At 46.9% G+C, this 20310-nt stretch overlaps 1 protein-coding gene across 2 annotated transcripts in view; it reads left to right on the top strand.

Annotated features, from left to right (window-relative positions):
• LOC119179768 (fatty acyl-CoA reductase 1-like) overlaps window positions 1-20310 on the top strand; it is a 109386-nt gene that overhangs the window by 68848 nt on the left and 20228 nt on the right. The gene's annotated exons all lie outside the window — the stretch shown is intronic.

Here is a 20310-nt window from a genome sequence, read left to right as displayed (position 1 = left end):
GGAAAAAAAAAAGAAACTATAAAGTGATTACGTACGATAAAAAAAAATCAGTTTTTCTTGCCCCATTAAATTTTCACTCCGTTGCATTTTTGCATAAATGTAGATGTTACTTCTTTCCTCTCTTAAGCAACAGTACTATGTCTTTGTAAATGTTACTATCTGCAATTGTTATCTCCCTCTCTCACAGTTGAGAAAAACCAACGCCGACTAAATTTCAAGGCCGAAAGGCTGCCGCAGTGACGTCAGAGGTTGGGGGCCCAGTTGCCCAACTGAGCATGCTCAGTCAGACTTTTTTTTCCACATCTTTTATTCGGCCCAATCTAGCCGCAGCAGCTGCGAGAGCGGGAGCGTTGGTTCTCCTAAAACGTGAACGAAACACAGGCTTTCCGCCGCGTTCGCGGCGTAACTGGGCCCCCACCTTCTGACGTCACTGCGGCAGCCTTTCGGCCTTGAAATTTAGTCTGCGTTGGAAAAACATATGAGCCCTCGATAAATACCCGCGCCCACCCTCTTTTTTCTCTCCACCTGTAAAGGGTTTAAGCGCCTCGCTTGACTTCGGAGCCCTGGAAGCGCAGCTTGTGTAAGGTAGCCGAAACCGCAAGAGGGATCCCCTTATAGGTCGATTTAGTTGCTTCGTTAGAATTTGTTACAGCCCATGACTGCCTCTCGATGCTGCGTCAGTCGGGCGCGTTTCCGTGACAGCGAGGGCGTTGGCCCCGCCACGCGGCGGCCGGTCTGCGCGTTTCGAAGGCCCGCTCTCGGGCAATCGACCGAGCAGCGGCGATCGTCTGTGCCGCCTCGCCAGACGGGGGAAGCTTAGCCACAGTGCGTGTCGCGCTTCCTATCTTTTTCGAAGGCATGCACTGCGCCGTGCTCCCGACCGGGTTGCAGAAATTAGGTGCCTTTTCTCATCTTCTAACCACTACCACCACCACCTTTTTCGACTCTGGACCGCAGCCGCTTCTGGTGTCATCCTAATCGCACCGATGCCGCTGACAGAACCGATAGAGCCTGTCGCATCCCGTTTCCCGCAGTGACCCGGCTGCTGTATTCGCAGGGGGGGGGGGGGGGGTAGTAATTTTAAGTGAAAAGAAGAGAAAAGTGAGCTCAATAACTGTCTCTCAGGGGGAGGACACCTCAACAGTAGCCCATGAGGGATGGGGGTAGAGAAGGGATTAAAAAGATAGGATAGGAGCGCTTACATGGTTCAACTAACGCTTTCAATAAGTCATTTTTACCTACTGCCATTGAAGACTGGAATAACCTGCCTGAATCCATAGTGCACGAACAAAACCCCTTAAAATTTAAACAGCTAATCACAAATCACTTGATATGTTAGTTAATTTACAATTGTTGCCGTTTTATTCCACGTATATATATATATTTCCTTCTGTTGACATTGTTTTTTATCATGTAGTTCACTTTCGATTATGCTTTGTACCATTGACAGTCATGCATCTGTTGAATTGTGTTTTTGCCTCCCCCTTATGTAATACCCCGCAAGGGGCCTTTAAGGGTTCAATAAATGATGATGATGATTAAAAGGCAAAGAGATAGAGAGAGATGAAGGAGAGAGGGAGGCGCAGGGACAGCGAACGACGGAAGTAAGGAGAAGACAGGAAAGATGGACACGGTTGCAGGAGTCCGAGGACGGGGCACCACTGGCGAGAGCTCTTGTGAGCGTCAGGAGATGGCGTAGGGCAAGTCCAGTAGACCAGAGCTACGCTGTCGTCGAAGATCGGCTAAGGAGATGGCGTAGGGCCAGCCCAGTCGGCCAGAGCTACGCTGACGTCGGAGATCGCGAGAGCACGACCGGTCGGCACGGAATCCAGCGAGCGAGTGTATTCGCAGTTCCGGTAGCGCGCGCCGATTATACTTCAAAACGCAGCAGTGCTTTTTGTACGCTACCTTCTTTTCATCTCCCTATCTTCTAATTCACATTTCCACAGTGTATACAGGATAGCAAATCTATCGCGTGTGTAGTTGACACTCCTGCCTTTCCATCCGTTTCCTCTTTCCTCATTCTTTTGCCGACCTGGGCGGTTTTCACGTACGTAGACGAACATATTTTATCGTATCTACTCAGTGTCGACATGAACCAAGGAGCGCTTCATACAAATCACTCCGAAGATTTTGGTGCTGCTTTTAAATTTCGTCGCGACTGATCTCATTACTTTCATTCGGTATTCGCTAGTGATAGCTTGCACCATGAACGCCCGTAGTCAGGAATGTTTTTCAGATGTGGGGGGGGGGGGGGGATATCATCGAATTATGTCAGCCTGCCTCGAACCGGTCTGCTTATTTGCATACGCAGCTCTCTTTTGCTTTTTCCTAAAGCGTACATTTTTCTCTACTATCGATAGTTTTAATACTTGGACATTGAGTAGACGCACTCTATAATACTTCCAAACGTGACATCAGGTATATATGGTAGGTCACGTGTATTGTTCGCAATCCTTGTCCTCTTTTCTCCATTCTTGCTTGTTATAACATGGTCTTCCAGTGGCCGTGGCTCTGAAACTTGAGATATACCGCATTCTCAGACACTAAAGCTCATTGTACGGCTATTTTCTTGCATGTCAAAAGAACACCAGGGGCTGGAATTTAACCTGGAGCCCGCCTTCGCCTAGCGTGCCTTGTAATCAGATCGCCCTTTTCACTACTCCCGTCCCCCGTGTTTTTCTCTCGTTCTTTTGTTGCTCGTGTTTGTGTATAGGTATTTTGTGTTAAAAAAGTAAAAAAAAAGGTCCGACTGGTTTGCGAAGACGCAGCTTCAATATCGCAACGACGTAACCTCGGTGCGATTCCCCCCTTTGCCATTTTTTTCGTTCTCTAAGCGTGACAGGAAAAAAAAAAGAAAATACTAGAGAAACAAAGAAAATGTTGCATAGCAATCAGCTGCGCAATCGAAATTCCGTGAGTGCTGTGTGCGCTCTCAAAATTGCCGGGAGAGCGTCGTGGACTGACGTTGTCGTTGTTGTTGTTGTTGTTGTTGTTGTTGTTGTTTTTTGTTAATACCTTCTGTCATTTGTTGCGCCACACACGAAAAAAAAAAAATGCCTTGCCGCGGAGAAGTGCCCGCTAAATGAGATGGTGAGGCGATGCCATCAATCGAGTCGCGAGAAACGAAAAGCGAAGAAACAACGATCCATCAGAGACATCGCGAAGTTGCCGTTAACATTAGCCGCTTGCATAAAATCTCGCCAGGTCGATTACTGCTTGATCGTTATTTACAGAACGCCTTTTTTTTTTTTCCTGATTGTCACAGCTTACGCTCACCCGTCAACAACAGGTTCTACCATTATACGCAACCTTTCCGAAAGATAATCGTGATGCCCCTTGCAAGAATAACTATTTGGAAACGCCGTATTTGATAAAAACATCAGTATATAAGGGCCGTCGAGCGAGCAGACGACCTTGCAGGGTTCCTTCTCAGTTGATATATCCTCGCTTCGGTTCTCGATGCATGCCTTAGCAGTGTCGTATAAGGAAGTGAACAACTGTGCGCGTAACAGTGGCCGTCTCGAACTAATGTCCACTGCAAGTACGTCACAATTGTTCCATTAGCGAATCGGTAAATGGCTCAGTATGCGTCCATGAGGCAACACTCGAACATATATGTTTACTTTTGAGCACTTTGAAGTGGGTGGGCAGCTTCAATCACCCACCCGTTGACGCTTGACGCGATTCTACACTTCCGCCACGCAAAATTACACGCGTTAAGAAGACTCCTTCCTCTACGTAAAGTGTGTGTGTGTGTGTGTGTGTGCGTGTGTGTGTGTGTGTGCGTGTGTGTGTGTGCGTGTGTGTGTGTGCGTGCGTGTGTGTGTGCGTGTGTGTGCGTGTGTGCGCGTGTGTGTGTGTGTGCGTGTGTGTGTGTGCGCGCGTGTGTGTGTGTGTGTGCGCGTGTGTGCGTGTGTGCGTGTGTGTGTGTGTGTGTGCGCGCGTGTGCGCGTGTGTGCGTGTGTGTGTGTGTGTGTCAATCATGAAGCGACATTTTGCAATCGCAAATTAAGCCTAGCAGGCTAGGCCTCGTGTATACGCCGAGCGTGTTGAACGGTAGTAAAAGTAACGGGTGGCATGGTATGATACTGCTGCACGAGTTCGATTGCTTGATTGATTGACATGTGGGGCTTAACGTCCCAAAACCACCATATGATTATGAGATACGCTGTAGTGGAGGGCTCCGGAAATCTCGATCACCTGGGGCTCTTTAACGTGCACCCAAATCTGAGCACGTGGGCGTATACATGCAGCACTTTCGCCTCCATCGAAAATGTTGCCGCCGCTGCCGGGATACGATTCCGACTAGTTCAATTGCAACACGGAATATCGATTTATTACGGTGGTGATGAGGGACGTTCTCGTAACCGCCAGACCTGCAGCAAATAGGTGCCGCAGTTCTCGGGGCATACTGTTGCGCCGAAATCTAAAGAAGATTTAACAGATTGCGTGTGATGTTTAGACGGTTTCTTTTCCCGCTTCATTCTTGAGCGTGGCACGCGCACACACGCACACACACGCACACGCACACACGCACACGCACGCACACGCACGCACACACGCACACACACGCACGCACACACACACGCACGCACACGCGCACGCACACGCGCACACGCGCGTACCGTAACCGCTACACTACCGCGGCGGACGTTCAACAAAAAAAACGCAGTTTGATACACTAGTCCCCATAAGCTATGATGCAAGTATGCTTGCTGAATTGTAGAAAACAGCCTGCATTTATATTACGCTAGCCAATTGTGAAGATATGTGTTTTGTCCGTGCCTACATATACAGGGACACTAGTCAAATATTTTACGCTAGAGTGCAAGCTTAATGTATGGCAACGTCTAAAACGATAATATTATCAACAGCAGTGCCCTATATACTTACTAGAACATTAAGGTAAATGCACGAGAACACATGCGCTACGCGTATAGGCCATTCGCTAAATGATCCCGATGACGTGAAAGGTACCGACTACAATTATTCACTAGTAATCGAACTAGCCGCACTAAATTAAGAACCTTCCGTGCGAAAAGAGACGCATTAAAATGCTGCTCGTTCGTTTCTGTTTGATTTATGGGAAAAAGAACCGCTAGACGTTACTAAGGGGAATGGCGCGAGCGGCTCAAAAGTTCAATTTTCGCCTGGTTATAAACTTGTGCCATCTAGCGGTACCCAGTTTAACCAAGCACGTCTGCCATCTCGGAGGCCACGACAGGAAATTGTTCAGCGGCTGTTATTGCTGCTTTGGCTCCCGCCGCTGCTTTCGTTTTTCCGCTACTAGTGTCGGCGGCCGCGCAGTAAAGCCGGGCAATTTTGTGCACGGCAACAGTGACGAGAGACGTTCCTCTTGAGGCGGGTAATTAGAAGTGCGCTAACCCGGAACCACTAACTAAAACGTGATTTTATTTCAAAATAAGCACAATTCCTTTGCACAAAAGTAACACTATACGAGGTTTCTGGACCGCAATTTCAACAATCAACGTTGAATTGATAGTTGCCTTTAGTGTCACTTTAATTCGTCGTCCTAGGGATGTTGGCTTTATTTCTTACTCTGGTGTGTTATCTATGCTTTTGAACCTTAATACAAAAAAATCATGTGGTCCCGACAGCATTCCAAACATATTTCTTCGTCGCTATGCTGAGTCACTGGCTAAATTTCTTGTTGTTTTATTTCGTACTTCTTTAATGTATGGCGAGCTCCCCGAAGACTGGAAGATAGCTCTGGTTGTACCTATCTTTAAAAAGGGCGACCGCCTATGTTTTCAAAATTACCGTCCAATATCACTAACATCTTCTTGTTGCAAACTAATGGAACACATTGTCGCCACTCGCATTCTTGAATACTTAAACGACCATAATATTCTAACAGGTTTCCAGCACGGGTTCAGGAAAGGGTACTCCACCGTCACACAGTTAGTTACAGTATTTCATTCGTTTGCACACACCTTAAACAACACCGGTCAAATAGATGCAATATTTCTAGACTTCAGTAAAGCATTCGATAAGGTACCACATGACAAATTAATTCTTAAGATGCGAAATATTGGCCTCCCCGAAATTCTGGTCACATGGGTTGCAAATTACTTGACAAACCGCAAACAACTGGTCATAATAGATGGAATAGGGTCCGGCTATCTTGATGTCACTTCGGGAGTTCCTCAGGGAAGTGTGCCGGGTCCATTGCTTTTCATACTGTATATAAATGATATTGTTAATGAAATTACAACTGGTGTGCAAATTCGGTTGTTCGCGGATGATGCAGTCTTGTTTCGGGATGTTTCGTGCTGTGCTGATCAGTGTGAACTTAATACCAATCTTACTAATATACTTGAATGGTGCAAGAACTGGGGAATGGTGCTGAACGCCGACAAAACACTGTATCTTCGCATAACACGAAAGAAAGTTCCGCACGACTATCAAAACACACTAGGAACATCGCCATTGAAACAAGTCACCAGTCATAAATACCTTGGTGTCACACTAACCAGCAATCTCTCGTGGAATTTACACATTGACAATATTTGCTCATCTGCCTTTCGTAAGCTATGCTTCTTAAAACACAAACTCAGAAATTCCCCTTCTAACGTCAAGCTCCTCAGCTACTTTACTTTTATTAGACCTAAGCTCGAATATGCCTGTATAGTCTGGGACCCCTACACTAATCACAACATCCGTAAAATAGAAAGAATTCAGAGAAAAGCTGTAAGGTTTATTTATTCTAAATACTCACGTACTGATTCTCCCTCACAAATAATGCTTGCTAACAAAATCCCCAGCCTTGAATCCAGGAGAAAGTACTTCCGTCTTGATTTCCTTTCTTCACTAAGTAAAGGTGCACTGTCCATTGACCCATCTCCGTTCTTGTCACCGTTACAAACAAGACCTACTAGGCACCACAACCCGAATGCTTTCGCCCCATATTTTGCTGCTACTGACACCTTCAAGTACTCTTTTTTTCCGCGTACGATACAAGAGTGGAATGAATTACCCCCTGTATAAGTGCCTTGTTTGCTTGTATTGTTTGTATTTTTGCATTTTATCTTCTTGTGCCCCCCTGCTTGGACCTAACCATGGTCTGCAGTATGTATTAAATAAAATAAATAAAATAAATAAACTTAAGTTGTAGCCTGTCAACTGTTAAGTAAAATATATGGGACGTCACCATTTTGTGTGACTCTTTGCAAACTTTCCTTGTCCCCTGCAGTGGCCAAACGCGCGTCTCTGCAGTTCGTACGATTCCCAAGTGGCGATCGCGTTTTGTTTCATTTATTCCAGGGAACGTACAGGCAAGTAAAAGTACCAGAATTGTATAGCAAGACAAACCCCCAATGTCATTATTCGAAAAAAAAAATCAGGAATTCGTTAACTTCTGGTCCTGTACATGGAGAGTACGTCGCGCTTAGATTTATGACTTGCAACACAGGAGCGCGTGGCCTCACGAGCTCTAAAGAGGCGCATGGCTTAAACTTGCTATCATTTCCACCACTAAGTGGTATATTCTCAATTGGCATCACGATAAGGTGTGAAAACAGCATTCAGTGATGGAAATAAAAACTAGTGAAGCTATATGGTTGTTATTTGAGCTCGAGAAGCCGCGCACTCTCGCGTTTCAAATATGTGTAATGAGCGCGACTGTATACACGGGGAATGAATTGGGGCATATCTTGCATGGTAATCTCCCACCTAAAACTAGCGTTACTACATCACTTAATCTACAGTAACATTGCCCGAAGCATTGGAGCATTGGTTACTGATAGGAAAAAAGCAGCCCATGGAGAAGGGACGTTGATTTAGCCCTCATAGGGAAATGAGAACACAAATAAAATAGAAGACACGATAATCGCATGCTGGTGTCCGCACATCAGTGACCTCCGCGAACAAAGCGACGAAATCACAGCCGCGAAAATCGGTTTATGCTGCATATGACACTTTCGACTTTTTGATGTAGATCTAACGGTGCGAAACAGTATTTAAAAAAAAAAAAGAATCAGGAGTGCTTTTTCTGCCAGAAAAATGGGGGAAGCAAAGTTTGGCGTGTGCGTGCCTAACATGCGGCTTTTTTTTTTTAATTCTATGATGAACCCTTTCCCTCCCCAGCGGAAACGAAACGGCTGTGATTGTTTACGGGCGGTGTGTGAAGGCGCGCCTATACGCAGTTGGCGTCGTGCACCTATAAGGACTCGCGTTCTGGCGCTCGGAACGTGAAGTGGTGCGTATACACATTCTTGCAACGACTGAATGTGGTTACGCGCAATGACAAGTTGTCCGCGACAATAGATCAGACTGCCACATCAGAAATGGCTGATCGCCGTCGATCGAAATAACGATTTGATCGAGAGAGAGAGAGAAAGAGAGAGAGAGAGAGAAAGAAAGAGAGAGAGAAAGAGAGAGAGAAAGAGAGAGAAAGAGAGAGAGAGAGAGAGAGAGAGAGAGAGAGAGAGAGAGAGAGAGAGAGAGAGAGAGAGAGAGAGAGAGAGAGAGAGAGAGAGAGAGAGAGAGAGAGAGAGAGAGAGAGAGAGAGAGAGAGAGAGAGAGAGAGAGAGAGAGAGAGAGAGAGAGAGAGCGTCGGTTGTTGCAAAACGGTGAACACGCATTTGAACGGCCCACCTTCGAGGGCCACGTTTCTTCCGGCACCGAGGTTTTTCGCGTACGACAACGCCGCCGAAGGCCGCGTGACGAGATTTCAATTTCAGTTTATTATTCATTTCAAAAAAGTAGTACAGTAATATTAATATACAGACGAGGGTCCCAAAGTTAAAAACTGTGACGGGACCCTCGATGCATTATAACAATCAATAAATCAAATCAAGTTAACAAGCAACGAGTGAATGGAAATCAATTATACAATATAGAGTGATAAGTATTTATTATAGGCTAAGTGACACATCAGGGAACAAAAAGCAAGGCAAACAAGGAAAGAAAAAAGAAAGAAAGAAAGAGATTCTCTGGACAAAACGTGATGTTGTCGCGGAACGCCTTCAGGTCGGTGCCCGCGGATGCCCGCACTCGCGGCCCTGAGCAGCAGCAGCAGCCGCGGAGTTGAGGAAGCGACCGGCACACGGCGATCAGCTCAATCTATTTGGACGCCTTCGGCAACGACTCGTCCATATCGCGACATCCTGCGCGCTTCCGCCTTCATCTCGCTCGAGTGGCGGCGTCCCAGGCGGAGCGTCGCTCTGCTGCGAAAACACGGCGCGATAAGCGCGCGCTCCTTCTGTGAGCATTTGAAGCGTCCGTCCCCGATTATCATCTTGTCTCGCTCGTGTTCCGTAGTGCCGCCACAAGTACACGTCTGCCTTCTTGTGTGACTATGCGATTCCTAAGAGAGAAAAGAAGATAAAAGTGAGCCCCGTAACTGTCTGCATCACACTGCGACACCTCAACAGTAGTTCACGAGAGATGGGGGTAAGGAGGGATTGAAAGGATAGATCTAAAGGTATAGAGAGAGAGGGGGTGAAAGGAGAGAGCGTTGCGCAGGGACAGCGAGACACCTTCACTTCACTTTATTACCTTAAAGACCCCCTGGAGGGGATATTACATAAGGGGTGGGAAACATACAACAAATGTAATACATATGCAGGATGGGTACAAGTATGAACAGGGGTGACCAATACAGAAATAAAATAATACATGTGCATGATCAGTATACATATTAACAGGCGTAACACCTTGCCAAAAAAAAAAGACAAAATGAGAACCAGTGGCACAAAAAGGAACAATGTAATGTACTCAAATTGAAAATAAACAAGTGACATTTTGTGTAAATGTTGAGTGGCACATTATGGTGGCGAGATCAGTGGAAAGGCCATTCCAGTCGGAAGCTGCACGAAAAAAGGAGGAGGCGGAAAATGTCGTGGTATGGGCGCGTGGCCGGCCGACATGAAAGGAATGAGTGGTGCGGTGACATGTGCGGGCAGGAGGCAAGATATAGAGCGGGTGGCCGAGTTGACTGTGATAGAGCTTGTGGAACAAAATGAGGCTGGAAACTCGGCGACGAATGTCAAGGTTTGAAAGATTGGATCTAGAACCAAGGAGAAGATAGCAAAGGTGGACACGGTCGTAGGAGTCCGAGGACGGGGCACCACTCAGCGAGAGCTCTTGTCGGCGTCAGGAGATGGCGTAGGGGGAGCCCAGTCGGCCGGAGCTGCGCTGTCGTCGGAGATCGCGGGGGCACAACCGGTCGGCCCGAAATCCAGAGAGCGAGTCCGTGCACGTCTACCTTCCAACTTTTGTGGTAACCGGTTCTCACGTGTTGCGTGTCGGGCGTCTCGTCCCTGACGTGTAGATACACACCTTCTTTCGCAAAGCTCCCCCGTTTGTTGACCGCACGTGATTATCATGGAGGGAAATGCGAATAACAATTTTGGGGTTCCACCTGCCTCGATAAAGCTCGCCGTAGTCCCGAAATGATGCTGGGCGCCTGGAGTTCTTCCAAGTGAACCTACACAGTACGGAGGTGTTCTTTCACTTCGTTGCCATCGAGATGCAGCTGCGCTGGACGGCAATCGAACCCGCACCCTGTAGCTTAGCTTCGCGACATTTTTATAAGATATGCGACGGTTTGCGCGAATCCGAAACAGTCTAGTATGTGTGTACATCCAGATACTAAAGGGGCCATGGCATGGTCACGCAACAATTTGTGGTTATCAGCGAAAATAAAAGTAGGGGGCCTATCTTGCATATACATATATGAAAAGGGGACTAAGAATATTCGAGTGCAAAACAAGCCATGCTCACCGCCGGCGGCTGCCGTTTTACCGTGGCGCGTGTGACGTCACGTGCTGCGTCCAGTGGAGTCATCGTCTTCGACCATATGCAGTCCAAGCCGCTGCAAATCGTCGTCTTAGTGCCAAGCTAAAAAAAAAAAGCGAAAATAGCTCGATTACACGCACAAATGACCGCGAAGCAGAATCGCTCGCCTGAAAACAGACGCTTGCTCAGCAAGCTATACTTGCTATATACGTCACGGTGCATATTAGAACTGTACCAGTGTTGCCGTACTTTATAAGGGCGCTCGCGTATTTAGAAAAAAAAAATATTCAAACACAGATTAAGTGCGCGAACAAAGGCGCTGAAATTTTGCCAGCTTATTTGCGAACGCACGCGGATTAACCCCCGTAACACTGATTATGATCCAAAACACGTGATAAAGTTTATTCTTCCAACTACAGCGGCGTATTTCTTGAGCTTGCATAACTATCGTTAACACGCATGAGCAGTGCGATGTGGCATCATGAGGCATCGTGAAAGAAGGTGTTCTGTCGCTTTCCGAAGGCTCTTGTCGTTTTAAATTTAGCGCCCACTTTGCTCATATATGAAATAGATTTCATGGTGTTCACACGTGATGGCAATTCAGCGTGTAGTGCCTCGAATGACAAGATAATCTGCGCGCGCACTTCGGCATGATGCACTGGCGTATGCGTTAAGATTTCATTAACGACGTTTAGTGACCACAAGGAGCGCGTTCTTACAATTTGGTTAAAATCACAGACGCTGACTGATTGATATGTGGGGTTTAACGTCCCAAAACCACCGTATGATTATGAGAGACGCCGTAGTGGAGGGCTCCGGAAAAATCGACCACCTGGGGTTCTTTTAACGTGCACCCAAATCTGAAAACACAGGCCTACAACATTTCTGCCTCCATCGAAAATGCAGCCGGAATTCGATCCCGCGACCTGCGGGTCAGCAGCCGAGTACCTTAGCCACTAGACCACCGCGGCGGGGCAAAATCACAGACGCTGCGTGACGTTTGGAAGGAGCCCTATGGCACATTGACTCGTCGTTTGCGGTTGCTCTGATAGCCGTGTAAAACTCCTGTGAAGCAACCAAGCTGGGTTTCGCGATGTCCTTTACTACGGGCCTTTGTTGCGTTAAAGCTAATAAGTCAATTTGTTTAAACGATCTTCAAGCTGATATTTAAAAAAAATATATTTTATGTCAGAACAGTCCAATTGTGCGTATGCAAATTGATATATGGGCTCTAGCATGCATTGTGAAAACACGAGGTCCCGCACGCAATCAAGGCAATTTGAGTATACATTTGATGCAGCCGGAGAAGTAGCTCATATTATATCGAGCAGCAGATGAGCGAAGGTATAAGCGAGCCAATTGAGCAGGGCGTGTTGTTTTTATTCAACCGCTGATTCATTACTGCCATTGAAGTTAATTTTCTCCCCCAATCATGATTACGATGACCGATACCAGTCTTGCGAGCTGCCCCTCAGAATGAACGCCCGCGTGTTTTCATTGCCCGAACGATTGTCGGCAATTGCTGGCATTCTGCCACCGGCTCATTCACTTAGCTATAAAGCTGAGGCTTAATTAATCGCATGCCACTGATCCAGACAAATCTAATCTAAACAGCTAATAACAACCGCGTGTTGGTAATTTGTACACCTCTCCACGTGTTTCGCAACACAACAGCGCCCGCTGTAGCACAAATACCTTCAACTTTAACTTACGTGCTTTCGTGGGTGTCGACCACATTTTGTTTCGGGGATGTAACCCCTTGTTGCATCGCGGTGGAGGAGGAGGGAGCGCCCCTGTTGCGTTCCTCCCCTTGCTAGCGCCCATGCGTGCATTAACTATTCTTTAATAAATGTGTTTAGTTAAAGAGATGGTGCACCTATGTGTGGCTCTGGTTATCCTCTAGTCTTACGTGATGACCGTCGTCGTGATGTCAAAAAATCACAAAACTATACAAAGTCAGCGCATAAACTGTAATGTTCACAACTCAGTCGCAGCACATCGATGAATATGTTCAGGCAATCGGGAAGTTCGCATAGCACCACATTCCGTTTGTTGGAACTATTATACTACATCGAGTACATTTCGCTATTTGGGTCACTATTCTGGTCGGCCACCCTGTTTTAAAATCTTGGGGGGGGGGGGGGGGGTATTGGGACAAGGGCAAGAAATACGGGAAAAGAACACTATGCGAGAGGTCGACGGAACGACAGTTTTGGAAAGTCGAATAAACATAATGAAGCATTGGTTCCTTTTGTACCTTTTCCTTCCTTTTCTTTACGGCTTGATCGAAGGAACATAGGAACGTAGCAGTGCTGCAGCTACACTGCAAAAACGACACGATTGAAACCGCGATGAGACCGGTTTAACGGAATTTTTTCCGTAGATTTGCTGCACGTCTCGCTGAAAGATCGTATATTTGAATGTGGAGGAGGCATCCGGCTCTTTCTTCCCTGTCTTGTCAATCGTGTGCGACCGGGATGGAGGTGTACTGACGCCTATCTTATATCTGGGTGTGCGCCTGCTAAGTCTGGGCGTTAACTGGGGCGCATCCATGCCAAAACAGCGAAGTACGCGGCACAGGCAAGAACGCAAGGAACGACGCGCCTACCTCGAGCTGACGTTTACTGCGTGCTGCGTTGGAAGTATACAAGGCACACAAGAAGAAGCGAACACAGGGACAAGGGAGTGCCTCATGTCAAATACCGCGGTGCAGCACCGTGAGTGCGCGCGTGGGTATCTGAGAATTCAATCTCCTCATGGAAACGATTAAAGTGTGCTTACGAATGTTGCGCCGTTCAATGCGTAAGCTGTAAACACTCTTTGAACAACGCTTCGTCAACAGAGATCCCTCAAAGGACTTTATCGGATTTACTTGGGAAAACAATCTAGGCACATACCTTTGCCACGACAGATTGCGGGAAAGAAGGCGGGGCAGTTCGGCCGCCGCAACAAGTAACTGCGTCACGCGTACGGTTTACCAAAATAAATATATAAATAAATAAATTGGTTATTGCAGTTTTGCTGTACCACGAAACCATATCATAGCGTCGGCGCAGAAAGTAAGTGGGCCGCAGCAGTGTTGCAGTCTTCGTAAGCAATATAATGTTCACGCACTATCGAAACATTAACGCCTTTCTGCCTGTCTCTCTCTCTCTCTCTCTCTCTCTCTCTCTCTCTCTATTTTGTAATTTTTCACTCTTCATAGGTTTCGAGTGTGGTCTGGTTCACGTACTTTCCACGAAGATATGGAAAGCATGGACGCTCAGTGCCACCCGTACTCTCGCGTCCATGACATAACCACCCTCCGTGTGATTGCGACCGCGTGCACATCATATTCGTAGTCGGCTAGCAGCCAATAAGAACGGCTATAGGCAGTCGCGAAAAAAAAAAAAAAAAACGCGCTTAAGCCTCTCCGTATCTTTAAGAACAAACAAACAAAAGTACGAATAGCAAGTTACGCTTTGAAAAAGATTAAACTTTTGCGTTCCACATTTTCGAAACCGCGATACGATTATGGCGCACGCCGTACTGAAAAACGACGGGTGGTATATTGACCACCTGTGGTCTTTTTACCGCGTACTTAAAGTATACGGGGTTCTTGCGCTTCGCCCCCGTCGGAATGTGGCCGCCGTGACCTAGAAACTCAACTCGGGTCGTAGTGCTTTAAGGCACAACACGGCAGCCACCACGGTGGGATGCGCAGGTAAAAATAAATAAATAACTAAATAAGTAAATAAATGTGTCCGGTACACGTTTAGGGCGCGAACGTTGCAGTTGAACGGAAGTTTGCCAACGAATGCAAAAGTCGTGTGTGTGCCCCGCCGCGGTGGTCTAGTGGCTAAGGTACTCGGCTGCTCACCCGCACGGCGCGGGTTCGAATCCCGGCTGCGGCGGCTGCATTTCCGATGGAGGCGGAAATGTTGTATAGGCCAGTGTGCTCAGATTTGGGTGCACGTTAAAGAACCCCAGGTGGTCGAAATTTCCGGAGCCCTCCACTACGGCGTCTCTCATAATCATATAGTGGTTTTGGGACGTTAAACCCCACATATCAATCAATCAATCATTCAATCAATCAAGTCGTGTGTATGGTCGATGGAACACTGTCCTCGTCAAACTTGAACTCGCTTAGCCGCGTTGTAGCTGTAACGACTACTTCCGTTGTCGAATGGTGCGTAACGTCCCTATACACATCAGCGCGCTCTTCTTTACTTGGACCACTGTCGTTGTAGCAGGACTGATAGATCCGGTTAAATCAATTTCACAGCTGGTGTAGCCTGCGGCCTGACTGTAACGCAATGTCGTTTACCGGCTTCCTTGAGTTTCGTTTCATCTTTCTCACTGGAACACGCGCAGTCGTCCGTCTTTCTTTCTCATTAGTCCTCCCGGCTTCCGCTGCCCGAGTTGCGGGCAAAGCGGCTCACTTTGAACAGAACTGTGCTCTGGGCGAAACGCGGAATATTGCATCAAGACTTCACATGGCGTTCATGCAGCTACCCCACGGGCTTTCGTAGTGTAGTAGTTCGTCACGGTGAGTGAGAGTGAGTGAATGAAAACGAATAAAAGAAATAGACAATGCTTTCTTTTTTTTTTTTTTTCGCCCGGAAGCTGGCTTCACCTTAAGAATCCTTGCACTCCAACGTAGCCTGTTTTTAGGACGAAGCGATAAGTGTCTCGTTCAAGCTGTAGTATTGTTTCGAGTGTACGTCAGCAGGAAAACACGGGCAAGCCATTTTCTACAGGCTGCTATAAAATGCGTTACTTTTTTGTTTTATCTTTTTATTTCTTTACCTACTTACCTAATCTTTTTTTTTTTCTCGTTACATTTCTGAACGAACGGGTAAGTGCGCGGTTTCGCTGCATTTGATATGGCAGCACTGTGCTCAGTTTGTTTCGTTGTACACGCAAGTAGACGCTTACGAACAGAAATGTGCAAAAAAAAAAGAAAAGACTAAATTACAACAAATGGACTTGATTGAGAGTGCTAGCTGCTGGCCTTGCGACCAACTGGGCCTCCACTTCTGCGGGCTACAAAAAAAAAATGATATAATGACATGTTTACATCTTTTAATTTTAAATGAAGCGTCCTGGTTTCGAGAACGAATGCGAGCTATGTTATTTCGAAATTAGAGAGGTGCTGGCTGCTACTACTAAGTAGTAGTAGTAGTAGTAGTAGTAGTAGTAGTAGTAGTAGTAGTAGTAGTAGTGTTATACTTAAAAAATTTCACAACAGGTACATTTAACAATGATAGATTTCGCGAAGGGCGTCGGGGAAGCTTGTTGAAAACGCACACACACACACACACACACACACACACACACACACACACACACACACACACACACACTGCGCGCGCACAAAATAAGTAAATCATACGTCCCCTCCAGCATTGCAAAGACTGCATATTGTGATCACTGGACAACTAAGGTAACCTTATAAAAGCCCAAACGCTCAAAAATGCCTACTGCGTACTAAATCGACGCGCAGCTGCAGAGCCACAATGCGCTTAGCATATTTCCCGCGCTTCCTGGAGACGAGGTATGCGCTTCTTGGCCCCGTTCTGATCGCGCTGGCTGCACGCCAGAAATGTAGGACCGCGGCCTCGCGTGGCGCCTTTCTTTAAATATTTGTACGTTCGAAATAAGGAATCGACCGCGCGATGGGCAGGTTACAGGAGCACACGGCTGCGTTTACGCACCGCGACGCCCGCTTGCATATTTTCTTTCTCCGTGTAAATATAAGAAGTCCACAGATGGAAGCTTAGCGAGGGTCCCGTTGCAGTCTTGTACTTTGGGACCCTCTTCTGTATATTTTACTCCCTGTAACTTTGTTTTATGACATGATAATAAACTGATTGATTGATTAAACTGATTGATTGATGAGTCTCGCGTATAGAACGCGCGCTCTTTCGATCAACGCGCGACTAGACGGCAGCTAAAACGTTCCGCATGCGGGTCCAATAATTCCATATGTTTCCATACAGAATACATATGTTTCCCATATATATATTCCATATATTTCCGTAAGACTCTTACGGAAACATACGGAATTATTGGACGTCGCATACGGAACGTTTCAGTAGCTAGGGGAAGGAAGTTTCGGCTTTCTGGTTGCGTCATCCAGTTGTACGCTTCCGGGATTATTCATATTTAAGCTTGTACTCCGATACTGAACTACGGTAATGTCGCTTGCGTGATACAAGATGACCTACACGCTAAGAATTCAGTGCAATCTCCGATCAGTAAATAGCGGCGTATACCTGCCCTTTGTGCATTCTAACTGCACTCGAACGCGCATATGTCGAACTCATAAAAAAGAAAAAAAAAAGAAGGAAAACGCGGTTAGTTTTGTATGTCGGACTATTATGTTTCAGTATACGACCGTCAACGATTTTTTATTTTATTTTTTTATATTCAAGCGAATTTAGGTGTTAAAGTTTGCTTCACTGCACCGCTTCGCAATATTATAAAAACACGCTTTTCACGACAGTACACGTTTTTCTTCCTCCTTTCTGATTTTGTATTTTTCCGCTGTTTGTATATAGAAATATAGAAAGGCAGAGATACGATATACGGGAGACAATATCTTGTAGGTCTAAATAGGGCCTGAAAATATTCACATGCTGCTGAGCGTACTCGCCGGACCCTATAAGGGTGTACTCTGGCCAGGTCTGTAGCCAGAAAGGTTATCAAGGGGAGGGGGGCTTCAGGTGAACAGGGTGGCGGGAGGGGAGTGACTTGGCTGCGGGCCTGACTCTGGCTTGGCCCTAATCTCGGCCTTGTCCTTTTAACATCGCACTTGATCAGAGCGCTGCTTAGAATGCTATACGCAGCGGTGGCGTCTGTTCTACACGTTGCTATACTGATTATCACCGGTTTTGTGGAGAACGGCAGGTTGCTCAGTTTTTACGACATCCGTGGGTCGCGCTATCAAAACAAGCGGAGAAGCGAAAGGCGACACTAGCCACCATAGCGACACGGTGACACCCCGCACTGCCATGGAGGAAGCGCACGGCGATCCAGGGGGCGCAATGAACGAGGAATAATGAGAGAAGCACATGATGGCAAGCGTTAGTGTCTCTATAGCCACTATAGTTTCGATTTGCTCCACGCGGCGCTCTCCAAATCGACCTCTCGCTCTCCAAAATGCATGTCGGAATGTCCAGTTCCGTGAAGAAAAGCGAAACATTTGTGAGGAAAAGCCGACTTCTTGCAAGGCGTGTTTCGCGCTAACCCATGTTCGATTCGATATACCAAGTGTTCCGGATATTTAGTTCGACGTAGCCGTACATTTTTTTTCTATGAATTGGCATACTGCCGTGTTAGAAAGCAGTTCGATATAAATGGTAATTTGGTATACCAGTCTTCGACTGTACTACGCAGTTCACGCTCTCGATACGTCACACTAATATTTATTTGAGCGATCGTTTTCCTTGACACAAATGCTGCGGCGGAAACCGTCAAAAGGGGAAAAAGCGTGCACCAAATTTACTTTGAAACTTAGAACTTATGTAGGCCCGTGTGCTCAGGTTTGGGTGCACGTTAAAGAACCCCAGGTGGTCGAAATTACCGGAGCCCTCCACTACGGCGTCTCTCATAATCGTATAGTGGTTTTGGGACGTTAAACCCCACATGTCAACTTAGAACTTAGTTTATGATTTTGCATTACGCTATCGTCACCGCGTCTGATTTGGCACTGGTCGCGCTCGTTCCTTCAGCATCCAAACTTCGTCAGGAGATCGTTATCTTTTCTTTAAGAGATGCGTTAGCCCTTAGCTGCTGTCCATTTTGTCCGTTTTTTTTTTTTTTGTCATATGGCTAACAGAATTTTCAAGGCAGTCTTAAAGGCCGTCCAAAATCTAACAAAGCAAATGCTTCGACGGCACTGCGTTCGTATCGCACAGATAAAATTAAACTTTTCAAGCCACGAAGAAACTTGATCGACTCTTGACTCCTATTGCTCCGGCGTACACGTGTGCTCTCAGCAAAGCGGCGCGGTCCGTCACGCCAACTCCGCGCCCAAGACATCACGTGACGCCTCACAGTGAAGGCCCAAGACGATCATAGTGAAGGCCCAAGACGCCTCACAGTGAAGACCCATATCAAATTCGAGGGTCAGATCGATTTCGGTTGCGCTGCTGCGCCCCGCACGCCACTTCCAAAATACCGCCCTCGCAACGCGTGGTCACGTGCGTGGCCCGGTACTACAACCCGGCGCTCGCACCGGTTGGCCTAAAAGCTCGCTTTTGGCACTTCACGCGTCGTGCGAGGCCTAAATCGGTTTCCGTTGCGTGGCGGTAAAACTGTGCAGCACGGCCGAGGAAGACAGCGCGTGCGTGCGTCGAGCCAATCGGGCAGAGAGGCGTGCCGGCGGGCAGTGTTGTCCGTGCTCCTCGGTGTGTTACGCCAAAAAGGTTACGCACCCGCCGCGTTTCCTCTCGTCGAAAATAGAATACAGACGACGCTTCAGAAAGAACACCGCGTTTATACGATTGATGTTAGTAGGGTCAGCTAAATGGTATACAACTAGTGCGCTTTTACTCTTGCGACAGCATTACGGAGGACTTTAAAACCTTAACACGGGTGAATGCAGTGGACGCATTCCATCTAATACGTAATTTTTGGCGTTGCCTTGGGGGCATGCAGGGTTGGTCCTGGCCTTGTTTATGGAAGGGCGGCAAGTGAGTCCTTCGGGGGAGAGAGAGCTCAAGAGGGGCAGGGCAGGCGAAAACTCAGGGGGTAGGGGACTTGTGGTAGGGGCCGCCGCCCGTGACCTCTGCTGGCCGAGCCACTTCCAGGGGGGCAGGACCCTCACCCCTAGAATTTTTTTGAAAGTTTTGCGTGTGCGTGCGATGTACGTATATACATGCACACATACTCGTCCGAACGTACATAAAGTACACACAGGGTGGTTGAACCACACCTATTCATTACCCCTCGCCCCCCCCCCCCCCGCCCCGAAAAAATAAAGTCGGATTATATGCTCCTCCTGTCCAATATAATGTCATTCTTCGTGTTTGAATGCTCACGATTAGAAGTGTACTGAGTCTACCAGCATAAATGAAAGAAATATAAGATGTTCGCATGCAGTAGTGTTAGTCATAGAAAGGTCAAAGGAGTCAACCCCCGCCCCAATGTGGTCAGGCAGGGGGGGGGGGGGGCGAACACGCCTTGAAATTGCTTGCCCCCTCTCAACCGTGAAATTTCTCTTTCAGACATTTTATATCTGATTGGCTTGAAAGTTACGTAGAGGACATTAGACTTTTTAAATGCCTGTATTTTTTTTGTAGCATGTACCAATAGCACATATTGGTGTTAAAGATGCAAATACACATTTATTTTTCAATTTGGTTTCAAAGTATAATTTTAATTTTTGAATCAGTAAAAATAAAACCTGCAACATTTATGAAACAGAATGGTCGCCATAGCATGATGTGTGTCACCCCTTGGGATTTTTTTTTTTGTATTTACACCAGCGTTTGCATGGCTCCGACGATAGTCACTTGATCGCTGTAATGCATGTATAGGTTTGATTTCTCCAAAAATTCT

The sequence above is a fragment of the Rhipicephalus microplus genome, chromosome 2, assembly GCF_043290135.1.
Source record: "Rhipicephalus microplus isolate Deutch F79 chromosome 2, USDA_Rmic, whole genome shotgun sequence".
In the NCBI taxonomy this organism is placed as follows: domain Eukaryota; kingdom Metazoa; phylum Arthropoda; class Arachnida; order Ixodida; family Ixodidae; genus Rhipicephalus; species Rhipicephalus microplus.
The sequence above is the reverse complement of the archived record's forward strand: the minus strand, read 5'-3'. Positions and strand labels throughout refer to the sequence as shown.